Source organism: Myotis myotis, unplaced genomic scaffold (genome assembly GCF_014108235.1).
Source record: "Myotis myotis isolate mMyoMyo1 unplaced genomic scaffold, mMyoMyo1.p scaffold_m19_p_10, whole genome shotgun sequence".
In the NCBI taxonomy this organism is placed as follows: Eukaryota; Metazoa; Chordata; class Mammalia; order Chiroptera; family Vespertilionidae; genus Myotis; species Myotis myotis.
In genome coordinates, this window is record NW_023416314.1 from 16,698,668 (window position 1) to 16,715,556 (window position 16,889).

A 16,889-nucleotide genomic window follows, 5' to 3' on the forward strand; every position below is an offset into this window, starting at 1 on the left:
CTAGGGGTTGAGAGTGTTATTAGAAAATTTTAATTTTGTAGAGTTTTAATGAAAGAAAGCATGGCTCTATGTATACTTTTCATTACTAACTATATTAATAATAAATAATAAAATTTATTTTAAGTAAATTATGATATCTTCTGGAATCTGTTGTCCTTTTAAAGGGTCCCCTCCTCCCTTTTTAAAAATCTTTATTGTTGAAAGTTACATAGGTCCTCCTTGATCCCCCATTAATCTCTTCCAGCCGGCTCCCTCCCCTGCCCCCCAGGGTCTCACCACCCCATTGTTTGTGTCTATGCATTGTGCATATATACATACTAGTTCATTGGTTGATCTCTTCCCACCCACCCTCCCCTGTCTTCCTTCTGAGGTTCAACAGTCTGTTCATGCTTCTATCTCTCTGGGTTTTTTTTTGATCATCAGTTTATTTGGTTCATTAAATTCCATATATGAGTGAGATCATGTGATATTTATCTTTCTCTGACTGGCTTATTTTGCTCAGCATAATACTCTCCAGGTCCACCCATGCTATTGCAAATGGTAAGAGTTCTTCCTTTTGTATTGCCATCTAGTATTCCATAGTGTAAATGCACCACAGTTTTTTTATCCACTCATCTGCTGATGGGCACTTAGGCTGTTTCCAAGTCTTATCTATTGTAAATTGTGCTGTTATGAACATAGGGGTGCTCCCCCCTTTTTAAAAAGCATTAAATCATCATAGTTTGTTAGAAAAATTGAAGAGCACATTATACTTATTTCTATATTTATTCTAAATGGTACCTATGTAATCTACAGATAATTTCTATTGAAGACAATTCTAAGAAAAAACTTTGTGCTGATTAATATATAAACTTCACATGGTTTAAAGAAACTTACTATATCTAGGTGATTCCACAACATTTTATAGGTAAGAATTTGCTGTAAAAATTAAGTCCTTGTTTTCCCATTTTATTGTAATTAATAATTTTATTTTTATTATGTAATAAATTATTTTTTTATTTATTATGTAATTACATTATATTTATTATGTAATAAATTATTTATTTTATTATGTAATAAATTTATTATGTATATCCTGATCAGTTGCATTCTAAACACATTTACATCTTTCTCTTTTTAAGCCAATAGAAATGGTATGAACTTTAAGTGAAGGACAATGGAAAAAAGTGATGAGTCAGTGGTCTCTACAGGGGGAAACATGCTGTGCCAAGTGACAGTTATTGATAAAAAAGTTGAGGGAAACAACAAGAATTAGTAAAGTACTTTGTCCAGAGTTAGGATTAAACCATGTACAAAGGAGGGTAGAGGTGGCTTAAAAATGAGGTGGGAAGAGGACTGACTTAAAAATACATATGAGGATATAGATATCAGGGTGAGATCTGAGCCCAGAATAGAGCTGACCTAGCTCAGAACGTAGGATCTGATCTGAGTTTAGGGATGGGCAAAATGACGTGGTCGCCATTCAAAATTGCTTTCACTTCGATCTACTCTCCAAGCAGTGAATAAATCATGTAACAGCATTTACATGAAATAAGGTTGCAGGCGCATGAACGTGGCCTCCTGTGCCCTGGAGAAGTGTTGAACTGTGGGTGCACTGCCTTTTATACCTACAGTGATTTGAACACCAGGAAACTCTATCTACGAATTAAGGACGTTATGTTGCTACTTAGTAAGCCACATCTAATGTGTGGATCTGGACCTTGAAATTCTTGCTGAGCTTGCACATGGGCAATCTCCTTTATTGCACTGCAAAGTACAGGGGCTTCATATTTTTAATCCCAGCATGAAGACTTTGGCGATCATGGAAACGTTGAAGGTAAAAGCATGATGGGAATAAATGCTGGGGCAATAAGGAAAAGACAGATCCAGAGAGCAGCAAGAAATTTCACTTTCTTTAGGCTTGGGAGTGGGAAGATATATATGATTTTGAATGGCAAAGGGACGATAACCTCTAGGATGCCTTGTGAGAAGCTGTAAAAGTATTAAGAGGCCCCCAATCCCATTGCAAAGGAGAAGGTATACCTTGAGTAATAATCCTGAGCTTCACACTTCCCAAAATGAAGTGACCTGACCCTCAGAAGTTAAGAGATCAGGAAAACTGGTCCCTTTTTGCTATCTACTACTTCAACAGCATGCAGGCACGTGTTAGAAGGAGGCATTAAAGGTCTCAGTCACATACCTGTGGCCTGAACGACATCATTATAGATCCATTCTTTCAGGATCTGAGGACTTTCCTGGGTAAATGGTCCCATTTAAGAACACAACTACTTTATTCTTTCATCAACTTAATCACCAGTAAACACTGAAACTGTGTCCAGTTAAAAATCAAAAGAAAGAGATACAGATCTGAAAGTTTCTCTCTAAACCATCATAGATTAGTTATAAATGGAAAAAGTCATTATAATAGCTTTGAGAGCTATAGTTCTTAGAAGTAGTCCAAAAGCAAGTAATAACCTATTTTAAAAAGAACTCTACAGCATTACTAAGAAACATAAATAACTTTAAATAGCAACACAAACATGATCTTTGATTAGAAGACTTATGTCAAGGGGCCCCAGATGTATGAAGGAGAGTGATGGGGTGTGAGAACCAGAACAGTTTGGAGTTGCAGGAACAACGTGTGAGGAGGATTTAGGTTGTATCAAGAAGTCACTGACACAAATTGCCTCACTCTCAGATATGACATAGGTTTTACTGAGAAATGCATAGGCTGGTAGATAGGAGAGCCTGCTTATCTCAATGAGCAGTGTGCTCTGGGAGGCCACTTTTGTAACAGGATAAGTTTCAGGGTTGAGAAAGTGATCTTGTTTGAAAGGCAGAGTCCACTGAAGTCCAGTGGCTGGTACCTGCTCTTTCCATTGAGCCAGCACAGATCCACTGAGCCTGCTCTTTGGTAAGCGACCAGAGAAGGGAGACAATGAGCCCATAGGCTATTCAGACCTGTCTCCAAAGTAGTCCATAAATTTAAAATAAGGGCACCATAAAAGGTCAACAGGATTTTCTTTTTTTTGAATTTTGCAGAAATCTGAAGTGCTTCCAGAAGTATGATGAATTGTTATGAAAGTGTATTATAAATATATGAGTTTTTAAAATTACTTTGTGACAAATGACCACAAATTTAGTGGCTTTAAAAGACACTCATTTATTAGCTCACAGTTCTGTGTCAGATGTTTGACAGGTGTGGGTGGGCTTTCTGCTCAAGGTATCATGTGCTGAAATCAAGGTATAAAAATGCTGAATCGCTATTGTACACCTGAAGCTAATAAAATTGATACTAGAGACCTGGTGCATGAATACGTGCACCAGTGGGTCCCTCGGCCTGCATGTGGGATAGGGCCAAAACTGGCTCTCTGACATCCCCCAAGGGGTCTCGGATTGCAAAAGGGTGCAGGCCAGGCCAAGGGACCCCATTGGTGCACCATTTGGGCTGGGAAAAGACACGGGAGGTTGGCCAGCTGGGGAGGGGCTATGGGAGGGCTCCAGGGCGTGTCCAGCCCATCTTGCTCAGTCCTGATTGGCCAGACACCAGCAGCAAGCTAACCTACCAGTTGGAGCGTCTGCTCCCTGGTGATCAGTGCATGTCATAGCGACTGGTCAATCATTCGACTATCTGCCCCCTGGTGCTCAGTGCACATCATAGCGACTGGTCAACCAGTAGACTGTCTGCCCCCTGGTGGTCAGTGCATGTCATAGCGAGCGGTTGAGTGGTCTTAGCATATCATTAGCATATTACGCTTTGATTGGTTGAACTGCCAATGGGTCGACCAGACACTTAGCATATTAGGCTTTTATTATATAGGATAATATTTATAACAACTATACTTATATAAATTAAAAAAAAAAAGATGTCATCCATCTGGGTTCAGGGATCTCTTTCAAGCTCATTGGGTGTTGGCAGAATTCATTTCCTGTGTTGGCAGAATTCATTTCCTGTAGGATTGAGGTCCCTGTTGTTCCTCTAGCAGAGAGCTGGGACCACTCTCAGCTCCTAGGGGCCACCTGCTGTTCCTTGACATGTGGCTCCAAGGGGCAGTTTATAAGATGGACATTTGCTTTCTTCCACACTAACATTTCTCTAGCTTCCTCCTCTGTGGCCAGCCAGAAAAAAGCTTGCTGCCATTAGAGCTCATGTGATTAAGTCAGGCCCAGCTGAATAATCTCCATAGCTTAAGTCTACCAGACCTGAGGCCCTGAACCTGACTGTCCCCTATACCTGGGCTCCTGAGCATTAAAGAGTAAAAACCAACATGATATAGAAAAATGTTGGTTACATGCAAACAAGTGGTTAGAATAAGATGGAACTTGGAAACATTGTAGAAAATAGGTCTACCTTTCATCTAGCACCAATATTCCACCTTTGTGTGGAAATTACCGAAAAATCGGTACAGCGGTCTGGTAGGGTTAAGATTAACTGATTTGGAACTTTAATTGCATCTGAAAATCTTTTCAAAGCAGTACCTAGAGTAGTGTTTAATTGAATTACTGTGAGAAGGTATGTGTATAAAAGGAACTGGGAATCTTGGGGGCAATTTTAGAATTCTGCCAACCACAATAAAGTGGCAAAATTAAAACAGTTATATTGAGAAAAACAGAAAAGCCATTAGAATAGAAATTCTACAATGATAAAATTATATAATGTAGTATATAAAAAAGAGTTTTATATTGGTGAGAGACAGATTGATAAATGGTAATGAAGAATAATGGCCAAAATTTGAAAATAACTTTAGATTGATTAAATACATTTTAAAAAGCCCAAATCATCTAGCATTTGATGAACATACCAGCAAATCCTTTTATTTCAAAAGAAGAAGGATTTCATTTGATGACTTGAATATTTTAAGCTTCTGTATACCTGAAACACCATAAGCAAAGTTAGAGACAAGTAAAAAACTAGAAAAAGCATTTTAATGAATGACAAATTATATTTCTTATGTATAATGAATCTTAAAATGTAAGAACAGCCTTATAGAATAGGCAAATGACATAGACAATAAACATGAAATAATGTCATGATTCATCATGAAAATTAAGACCTAATATTGGACCTGTCATGTCAGTGTTTGTGCAGAAGTTGGGAAATGGGCTTATCCATACTTGTGATGTAAATTTGTATAAGTTTGTTGAAAGGCCCATTTGAAAATACTTGTCTACAGTTGAGGAGTAGTCTGAAGAAAACAGCTTATCCCAGTTTTACATAACATATCTACATACACATAATTATGAATATTCAATCATAGCTAATATTTAGTATTTACTCATGGATCTGATTAGCCCTTCGAAAAATCCTGTGAGTTAGGTATTCTTCTTACTATAGTGTGAAGACACTTAAATACAGTATATACCTACCATTCTATCACTTATATGTAGGTGAACTGAGCTTGAACACAGATCTTTTGAACTCTTGCTGCCATGCTGAGACAGCTCGGTGTGGTGTATAACATAGAGGTGTATGTATGTCTGGCCCTCCTCCCAATTTGCTTCTTATTTCCATTGCACTATTGTGCAGTGAATCTCTATATATAAAAGGCTAATATGCAAAGTGTCCCCGCGGGAGTTCAACTGGGAGACCGGGAGTTCTATCACTTTCTATGACATGCTCTGACCACCAGGGGGTGGTGTGGAATGAAGGGAGGCCCTGGCTGGCAGCTGGCAGCCAGGGAAGGGAGGCCTCAATCGGCCCTGATTGCCAGCCAGGCCTAGGGACCCTACCTGTGTATGGATTTCGTGCACCAGGCCTCTAGTGTTCTTATAAAGACAAGTCAATTCTTCTTTTGGGGGGGGTGGTGGTGGTAAAGAATTATAAATTTATTATTATATCTGCTAGCAGAAGGGCTGAGACCAAAATGGCATCAGCCAAGACAAGTTAATTCTGCTAGTTTGAAGTAGGTTTTCAGTGATGTTATTAAGAAAGAGTTTGGAAAGCCTTCTGTTGATATAATAGGAGATAAAAAGGTAAGTAGGAGAAAACAAAAACAAAACTTTATTGTCTACGGAAATTGGCCCAAAGCAAGATTACCAAGAGCCTCTTAGTGGCTGCTTACTACTATCCAAGGGGTGATGTAAGAGTATCACAGGACCTGTGCTTTCGGTTCCAGTAAACAAGCATAGCTAGAAAAGCTTAGAGAACTAGAAATGAGAAAACTTGGTAATATGAAAGCATGCAAAAGGCATTTTCATTTCATGGTCCCTAGTATTAGACCTTTAATATATTCATGCTTGTTTTTTTCTATAAAAGCAGACTTTAAGAAGTCAAATACTTGTTACATGGCACTTAGCAATTTAATGCATTAAACAGCTGGGAATAAGACTTGAGGTATTTCATTTTCCACTAATGCCTGGAGCATTTTATATTTTAACAACACTAGTCTTCTGAAATTGAAACAAATGATATAATGAAGACTTTTATTTCTTGTAAGTTATATACATTTTTAAGAAATGCATTTGAAAATATTTAATTTACATCTTTAACAATACTGTAATTTCACACTTGGATGTAAGTTTTGGGTAAAACTTCATAAATATCTCAAAATAAGACTCTTAAAGCCTGCCAAATATATAGGAAGTGAACAGACTTAGTATTATATGTCAAAAATATCAAAGCAGCTGATAATCTGAAAATTAAGTGCTCTATTCAGTCTTTTACCAACTGAACGACAGTGCTTGAATTAAACTTTTAATTCTAAATGAGTATATATATATGTAACTTTGTAATGCAATTGTTGTATATGCCAACCATTGTGTTGTCTTAGTTTAAATGTTTTCAATCCAGTCATCTAGGTGTCTGTATCCCCTGGGTGTTGACAAGGACTTCTGGGCACGGGGGGCAGACATCTGCAAGCGTAGACAGATGACACCTCATGGTTTAGGTGACATTGTTCCTCTTAGGTGCTCAGGTGGAGATGCACTGGCCTGACAGAGCCAACACTGAGCTTAAAACAAAAGAAGTTTGAGGAGAAAAACAATTTATGTCTGCTCTAAACTAAGGTGTGAGGAGGAATAGAGTCACCTATATTTATTATGTGTGAGTATATGTCTGTGTGTGTTTAACTTTCATTTGCTGAGGTAGGGTAGAGTCATCCTCCTGGGGACTAGGACTAAGACCAGAGCCTTTTCCTGGAAGAGAGAGTCTTTGGAGACTTGTTCTTCAGCTTTCACTCCCTCCCTTAGGAAATAGGTGGTCCTGAGGGAGAATCAACTACACTCCCTTCCACCCCCAAATTAACAAACAAAACCAAAAGTTTAGAGAATCTATTTCTTCCCTTGTGTTATCAGCTTTCAGAGAAACATCCAGAGGTATGTATGTATGCACGTATGTATGTATTTATTTTTTAATTTTTTAAAATTGATTTCAAAGCAGAAGGGAGAGGGAGAGAGAGATAGAAATATCAATGATAACAGAGAATCATTGATCGGCTGCCTCCTGCACGCCCCCCACTGGGGATCGAGCTCGAAATCCAAACATGTGCCCTGACCGGAATACCCTGGTTCATAAGTTGACCCTCAACTACTGAGACATGCCAGCCAGGTCGTCCAGAGGTATTTTCAACAGGAAAAGCACATCCTTGGCTCAGATGGAATATGCACTGGCTCTGAGCATTTTCTGGAGGGAATCCTTACACCAGGGCTTCAGCAGATCATAGTGGTTCCCTCTATCACTCACACAAGTGGGAAGAATTGGCTGCTGGGACCAGGGTGCTGTATTAATGTGTGGATTTTAGGATTTTAAAGCCATATGGTTCCAGGTCGTGAGCTCTAGGATATGGCCATAGAGTGAGTGACAAATACAAGCCAGTATACTGAGAACCAGGATATTGTTAAAATCTTCTAGGGTGGGGCTAGCCAGGCTGTCTATTGGTTACATGTTGGGTGGAAAGGATGACATCCAGGTGATATGATAGAGTGAATGACAGTGATTGAATAGCCATCAGAAGGGGTGGGTTTGGTAATTAGGTTCAGGGAGCTGTGCCTTTCTCTGGGTACCTCCTTGATAGTGTGAGCTCAGGAAAACAGACAAAAGCATTGAAGACCTACTCTAAAGCAGCAAGGCTATGGATCCATGTCCCCTGGTACTTATCAGAGGTGGAATTGGGAGAAATTGGAATGCTTGCGCCAGAGAGCTAGGATTATATATGAGGAAGGCTCTGGTGGCTCTGGCGGACCTGACTATGAGTTGTGGGAGTAGGGGATTTTATAGGATCTTGTCCTTCTGATATATATGTTCAAGCCCCAGAATTTTTCTGATGAATTTCAACCCAACCAAAGCTGTTTTCTTCGCCAAAATGATCAGAGGATGTTTATGGTAAATTTGCTGAAGTGCTATAGAAGGTTGTGCAAATCTCTGATTGAGACCCATGGTCTAGATCAGTGGTTCTCAACCTTCCTAATGCCACGACCCTTTAATACAGTTCCTCATGTTGTGGTGACCCCCAACCATAAAATTATTTTCGTTGCTACTTCATAACTGTAATTTTGCTACTGTTATGAATCATAATGTAAACATCTGATATGGAGGATGTATTTTCATTGTTACAAATTGAACATAATTAAAGCATAGTGATTAATCACAAAAACAGTATGTAATTATATATGTGTTTTCCGATGGTCTTAGGCGACCCTGTGAAAGGGTCGTTTGACCCCCAAAGGGGTCGCAACCCACAGGTTGAGAACCGCTGGTCTAGATGATAGATGATATGGGATGAGCTGGTACATAAGTGTCGATTCTTAGATTCAAGGTTTGGATGCCTGACCCTTACTTCTTGGACTCATGGAGAAAGTCCTTGGTCACTGTAAGTTTCTCTTCCTCAACTATAACTCTTACACCCTTGTCTTTGAAATGCCCCAACTTTGGTGGTTTGATTTGGTCAACCAGCTTTGAGTTTCCAGATTTGGAGTAGACAGCATTCTCTTTGGCATCCTTTTCATGAACAAATGGTGGGTATATCGGCACTGCCCCAGAGATAGGGCTACCCTTTGCTTATATTTGATCACAGGGTTTTGAGAGCTTCACTGGGATAGAATTCTGAGGCTGCACCTCCTTTACTTTTTAGAAAAAAAATGGTTTTCAATATGGAAAGTATTACTAGGGCAAACGGTGCATTAGGTTGGATAATTAAAAGACTTACGAGGCCTCACCGAGCCGAATCAATAAAGGAAAAGGACATAGCACAGAAGGAGAAAGAGAGTGCAAGCAAGCATCGGGAGCCTGAGAAACTGAAATGTAGTTTCCCAGTGTCTTTCTTATTTGTGTAAGGATGTACTTTGTATCTGGATTGAATTGCCAAGAACTGTGTGATGATAGATCTTTTTCTTGGAAGAGGTACTTAAAAGTTTCCATTGGGGTCTTTTACCGTACATCTCTCTTGGCCACATAGCCACGCCAGGCTGTCCAACTGGTTACACTAGGTATAAGTCATCAATAAACAACCTGGTCCTGGCTGACACCAGGTGAGCTTGAACTTGAAACCGTATATTGTAAATCATGAGCTCCCTGCCCTTATCTTGGCCAAGAGCCAGTGCCCAAATCCCAGGCATTCTCAGAGATAAGCATAGAGTTGTCCTGGTCCAGCTGTAAGATAACTATCCTAGACCATCTCCCTCTGACAATTGGTCATATCTTTTAAATGATATATTGCATATTATTCTTTCCCCTGAAATTTTGGTAGTTATAAAACAGATAAGGAAAGAGAACATTTTTTAAAGTAATAACTACCTTTCAGTGAGTACTGTTTTAAATAGGCATTGTTTTAAACATTTTAATTTACTAAACTTCCAGCACAAGAATGCTCTTAATCATATACAAGCTTAACAATAGTTTTATCTCCTTCTACTACTAAAAATTTGGTGGTGATGGTGTGTGTGTGTGTGTGTGTGGGGGGGAGTTGCTTTTTAAAAATAATTGAGATATAAGTTATAAACCATGAAAGTCACCCTTTAAAAGTAATTTTTAGTATATTCACAAGATTGTATAATCATTATCACTATGTAATTGCAGGAAATTTTCATTATCACCAAAAGAAATCCCATACCCATTTGCAGCCTTTCCCTCTAGCTCCTGCAATCACTACTTTCTGTCTCTATAGAATTGCCTTTTAATGAACAAACTCATACAATAATAGAGGCCTGGTGCATGGATTCGTGCACCGGTGGGGTCTCTCAGCCTGGCCTGCAGGGATTGGACCAAAATTGACTCTCCAACATCTCCCAAGGTGTCCCAGATTGTGAGAGGGCAGTTCTCAAGGGCCGTACCTCGGAATCTGGCTTCCTCCTTTCTGGTTCCGGGTGCTTCACCAAGAACCACAGTTGCCAAGTCACCGCAGCTTGGCAGCTTCTGCATTGAGCATCTTCCCCCTGGTGGTTAGTTTGCATCATATCTACTGGCTGGCCAGTTGGTTGGCTGGTCACTTAGGCTTTTATATATATATATATGTATATAGATGTTATTTTTTTGTGACTGGCTTCTTGCACTTAGCATAATGTCTTCAAATTTCTTCCATGTTGTGGCATGTATCAGTATTTCTTTCCCTTATTTTTAAAAAACAGCTTTATAATTCACATACTTCACAATTCACACCTTTTTAAGAGTACAAGTCAATGGTACTTAGTATATTCAGAGTTCTGAAACCCTTACTACAATAAATTTTAGAATATTTTTATTCTGTCTTTGAGTACATCTTATTTGGTTTCTTGAGCTACTTAGATGTGTAGATTAATAATTTTCATCAAATTTTGGAAGTTTTTAGTCATTATTTCTTCAGATTTTTTAATGTTTCTGTCTTCCTCTCCTTTTCTTCTTGAACTCCCGTTATGCATATGTTGGTACAGTTGATAGTGTCCCTCAGGACTCTGAGACTCTATTCATTTTTCTTTCTATTCACAGACTGGGTAATCTCAAATGTCCCATAATCAAGTTTTCTGATTTCTTTCTTCTGTTTCCTCAAATCTGCTATTGGGCTTCTTCTTCTTCTTTTTTTTTTTTAAATATATTTTATTGATTTTTTACAGAGAAGAAGGGAGAGGGATAGACAGTTAGAAACATCGATGAGAGAGAAACATCAATCAGCTGCCTTCTGCACACCCCCAACTGGGGATGTGCCCACAACCAAGGTACATGCCCTTGACCAGAATCAAACCTGGGACCTTTCAGTCCGCAGGCTGATGCTCTATCCACACTGAGCCAAACCGGTTAGGGCATGCTATTGGGCTTCTTAAATAAAAATTTTGGCCACTTGAAACTAAGGCTTGGCCTGTTGCATTTCTCCCTAAACAACATGAGCTTCAGCACCCGTTCTAGCTTCTCCATCAACCACTGTCCAGAGTCTATGCAGGAGCTGGAGGCTCGGGCTCTGGGATCTCTGTGTCTCACTCCACAGTGTGCAGGGTGGCTGAGGGTCTGGGGTCCTGGCTGGAGGGATGGCTGGAGGGATGGCTGGAGGGATGGCTGGGCGTCTGGAAGGCTTAGGGTGTATTCAGAGCAAGAAGGAGACTATGCAATGTCTAGATGACCACCTGGCTTCTAATCTGGAGGGGATGAGGAGCCTGAAGGCTGATAAATGAGGACTGGAGAGAAAAATCTGGAAACACCTGGAGAAGAAAGGACTCCGGGTGAGAGACTGGGGACATTACTTTAAGATCAACGAGGACCTGAGGGCTCAACGAGGACCTGAGGGCTCAGATCTTTGTAAGTTCTGTGGACAATGGCCACATTGTTCTGCAGATTGCTAATGCCTATCTTACTGCTGATGACTTCAGAGTCAAGTCTGAGATAGAGCTGGCCATGCCTTAGTGACTAAGGCTTAGTCTGTGGACAGTGACATCAGTGGCTCTGAAAGGTAACTGATGACAACAATGTCACTCAGCTACAGCCAGAAACAAAGGTGGAAGCTCTCAAGGAGGAGCTGCTCCTCATGAAGAACCGTGAGGAGGAAGCAAATGGTCTATAAAACCAGATTGTAAACTCCAGGTTGAATGTAGAGTTGGATGCCCCCAAATCTCAGGACATCAGCAAGATCATGGTGGATATCTGGGCTCATTCTATCCTGCCTCGAATGTTCCAGAATGTTGGGTTTTCACTGTGATTGAAGGTTATTGTTTTTCAAAGCTATTGCTGACCTGGGGAGGAAAGGCAGGAGTAAATGAAATTATAGAGCCATAGGCTCATTGTTTTTACAAAGATTCAGCAGTTTTTCTTGAGTGAATTGTTCCAGATTATTGTAAGCTTTTGATTAATTTCTAGAGTTCTGCAACAGTTAATTATGACAATTAAAAAAAATAGTGTTCTTATTGTTTTCATGGATTTTTTGAGGATTACAGAAAGGAACCTGATTTGGAAAAATCAGGTTCAAATGGGAGAACCCATTGTAGTTGTCTTTAATTGAAACTCTCAGTACATTTTACTGTCGACAGTAGTACCATAGGCTTTATTAAAAATCATATTAATACTGCTAATTACAACCAAATAGTGTTTAATTATGAGTTAGAAAAAATCAGTACAGAATTAATTCATAATAATTATAATCACACTAGTATTTCCTTACTAAAAGTGGCCCTTGCCCTTATCTATCTATTATAATAAAAGTGTAATATGCTAATTAGACCAGGCATCCTTCCAGATGACCTTCTGGACAAAGCCAAGGCTGTGAGGGAAGCCTGGGTCCTGGGTGCCTGCCGGTGGCCAGAGGGAAGCCGGTGCTGGCAGCTGGGGGAAGGAAGGCCTACTCTTGCTCAAATTTCGTGCATTGGGCCTCTAGTATATATATAAAAGCCTAATATGCAAATTGTCCCTGCGGGAGTTTGACTGGGAGACCAATTGCTTGCTATGACGTGTACTGACCACCAGGGGGCGGCACGAAACAAAGGAAGGCCCCAGCCGGCAGCCAGAAGGCCCCAATCAGACCTGAATTTTGTGCTCAGGCCTCTAGTACTGAATATTGCCTTGGATTGGGAAATAAATCAAGAGCCAATTCTTATTATAATTCTGGATAACTAATCTTGTCAGCATAGACATATGCTATGCTTCATATTAAAGGTTATACTGACATGAGATCTCAATGGGCTTTATCTTTAAGTAATGGTCATCTTTTCCCGAATGTTAAAATCCTATTCAAGTTTAAAAGGCTTTCTATTCTGACTAACTGCAAAATGGGGCATATCTAGTTTTTGTTTCTGCATGGTGTCTTTGCAATTAGAATCCCATTTCTCTCCAATGGTTGGCACATGTCTCATTTCCCCAATTCAGTTTTTTAAGAGAACAAAGGACTAAACACTTGTGAGCTCTGAAGCCTGTACCTCACTGTATTGAAGTAATATGGGGGTGGGGAAAAGGGTTCTGATCCCCAGTTATTCTTAGGTCTCCTCAGGTTCCTCTTCCTTGTGGTCCTTCTTCATTCTTCTTCCTGGGTTTCCATTAAGTGGTTCTGTCCAAGCACTCTTCTCCTGGGTGTTCATTCCCCTTCAGGCTGGAGGGAGAATTCCTTTATGACCCTGTGTCATATTTGCCTTTTGTTCTAAGGAAATGGTTTAAGCCAGGTGGGTGGATCAGCGGTCAATTATGGTTTTTGTGAGCTGCCAGATGCCCTGTTGCTCTGATTTGCCCCAGGCCAGAAGTTCTACAGAGAGGCAGTTTCTGAAGCGATGGGCAGGGAAAGAGGCCTGTGTAAGAAACTCCTATTCAATCATGATATTTAGAGGCCATTTAATTTTAAGCATCTTCCACCAGCATATCTGATCTACAGAGAATCATGACTCTAGTGCTTTACAAATGTTGGCACATTCCTCTCCTATGTTCTGATGGAGGGAGTGTGACTTCTGCATCCTTCAATAGAATATAATTGAGCACAGGTAGTAATCACCTAATTTCTATGTTATAGATCCACTCAGAATTTTTTCTTGTGAAGTCCTTAATTGAAAGAAATTCTTGTTTGCAATATATAAGCCAGAACGTAGAAGGGGCCAGGACTTGGAGTTCAAATTTCTATAATTAGCTTAGGAAAAAGAAAGCAATGCCTGGCTGCTTCGGCTTTTATAGTTGAATCCATAATCTAGTAATTATACCCATATCACTACATAAAACCTGAGGTAAAAATTAGTGCGTGCTTGGTCTAGTAGCTTTACCTTTTTCAACCCTATCTCATACAGGTTTTCCATATTTTGCCAATTTCACGTAGAAATATCCTTTCATAATCTCAGTCCAGTTCTTCCTCTACTGCCACCATGTGGTAGACATAGAGATGTGCCTCCCCTCCCACCCTCCCCTTCATGTAAGGATTTACAGGTGGGTTGTGCAGAGTGCTGCACACATAAAGCTTCATCGGCTCCTTCAGGGTCCCCCAGTCACTGCTTGGGTCATTCCTCACTCAAGGTCATTCCTTTGTTGGGGAAATTCACACCTATTCACTGAATAGGGCAGGATTTAAAGGCTTGGTCATTGCATTTGATCACACACATAGGTTCCCTCCTTGAGATAACAATGGTTAATCTGAACATAAAACTTAATTCATAATTTATGAGATAGTATTCTCAGCTCAAAGTTTATTTAGGCTCTGTCTTTATCTAACTTACATTAATACTTACAAATATTAAGTATCCCTATTTGTATCAATTAATGTTTGTGAACTAGAGGCCCGGTGCATGAAATTCGTGTGGGGGGAGGGGGGGTGTCCCTCAGCCCAGCCTGCACCCTCTCCAATCTGGGACCCCTCGGACATCCCTCTCACAATCTGAGACTGCTGTCTCCTAACTGCTTGCCTGCCTGCCTGCCTGATTGCCCCTAACTGCTCCCCTGCTGGCCTGATGGCCCCCAACTGCCCTCCCCTGCTGACCCGATCACCCACAACTGCCCTCCCCTGCCGCGACCTGCCTCCTCTGCCAGGACCTGCCTCCTCCGCACTAGGCAGCGGAGACGCCGGGACGGCTTCCTCCATGCCACACAGAGCTGTGGGACCCCCAGGCCTCACCATGTGGAGCAGCCACCGGGCCCGTCTCCACTGTGCGCGAGGCCATCTTGTGGCGTGATGCCACCTAGGCTTTTATTATATAGTATTTTGTCATTGAACATACACCTAAAAACTGGGCATAAAGAATGGCAGCTGCCCATGCTTTATTTCTACGGATAATACATGATTCATAAAGTTATACTTGTAGCATTCGATATGTGATATAGTCTGTGTAAGGGTCTCTGTAGCAGTAGCAATGCTGTAGGTGCCTTGTCAGAATTCTAAGAGAGTAGTCCCACTTTGTGAAAGCTGGACACATGTCAGCCCCTTCTATGGGTTCCATCTAATTATTCCCCTAGGAACAGAAGTTGAACACATCCAGAGGGCTATGATGATCTACCTTTTTCTATGCAAGTCCACATATTTACATTTTTATATGAATAGGATGAAAAGAAGAGAGAAACAGAAATCATATATATATATATATATATATATATATATATATATGTGTGTGTGTGTGTGTGTGTGTGTGTGTGTGTGTGTGTGTGTGTGTGTATACAGTAGGTCCTCACGTTACATTGAAGATCTGTTCCTACGGTGTGATGTAACGCGATTGTCGCCGTAAGTCGGAATCCACCTACATAAGCACCTACGTCACTCTCTTGGAGCACAGGCACAGCATAATGAAGTGAAACAGTAAAAAAAATTTAAAAGAAAGATAACAATTCCTGACCTTTACTTGTGGTAATTAAATAATAAAAAACATAAAGCACATATGTACATACGTTGAAATGATGGAACTTTTTTTTTTTAAATGTTTTATTGATTTTTTACAGAGAGGAAGGGAGAGAGATAGAGAGTTAGAAACATCGATCAGCTGCCTCCTGCACATCTCCCACTGGGGATGCGCCCGCAACCCAGATACATGCCCTTGACCCGAATCGAACCTGGGACCTTTCAGTCCACAGGCCGACGCTCTATCCACTGAGCCAAACCGGTTTCGGCGGAACTTTTTTGTTTTTAATAAATAAATGGGAGATGGCAACGTAACCATGAAATGACGTATGAGTCCGACATAACCTGAGGACTGTCTGTATATATACACACATATATAAAGTCATATAGGGAATATATGAATATATACACACATATATAGGGTATCCCCCAAAATGTATGCACACTGTAACAGCTGATAGCTCAATTTTGAAGATGAAATGTATTTTAATAAACACTGCCTTATAATTATTCAAAAAGTGTATGTATACATCTTTTGGGGACATCCTATATATATGTGTGCATGTGTGTATATATATAACTTTCTGTTTCTCTCTGCTTTTCTTTCTGTTTTGCCACTAGTTGTTGTTGTTGTTTTTTTAAAAATATATTTTATTAATTTTTTACAGAGAGTAAGGGAGAGGGACAGAGAGTTAGAAACATCGGTCAGCTGCCTCCTGCACACCTCCTACTGGGGATGTGCCCCCAACCAAGGTACATGCCCTTGACCGGAATTGAACCTGGGACCTTTCAGTCCGCGGGCTGACGCTCTATCCACTGAGCCAAACCAGTTAGGGCTGCCACTAGTTGTTTTTATGTGAGTATTGCACTTTTATGATTCCCACAAATCCTGAGTTGTCTGCTTTCTCTGCTTCAATACCTTTGCCAAAGAATACATCTCTATCTGTGGTTGCTGAGATCCTTAGCTTTAGTGACCTGGCTAAGTATCCTGTAGCCTTAGAACTGAGGATGACAATGGGCCAAATGCTGCATGTAAATGAATACTCCATACAAATCCTCAGTTTGTGTATTTTCCCAAAGAATAGTTTGTAATATGCCTTAACTATGTTCCTGATTTATACTATGGTGCAATGTTTTTCTCTTATTAGTTTTTAAAATTTTAATATGAAACATATATTCATTGAAAACAATAACAAAAAGTCAAGTTTAATTTAAAACAAAGTA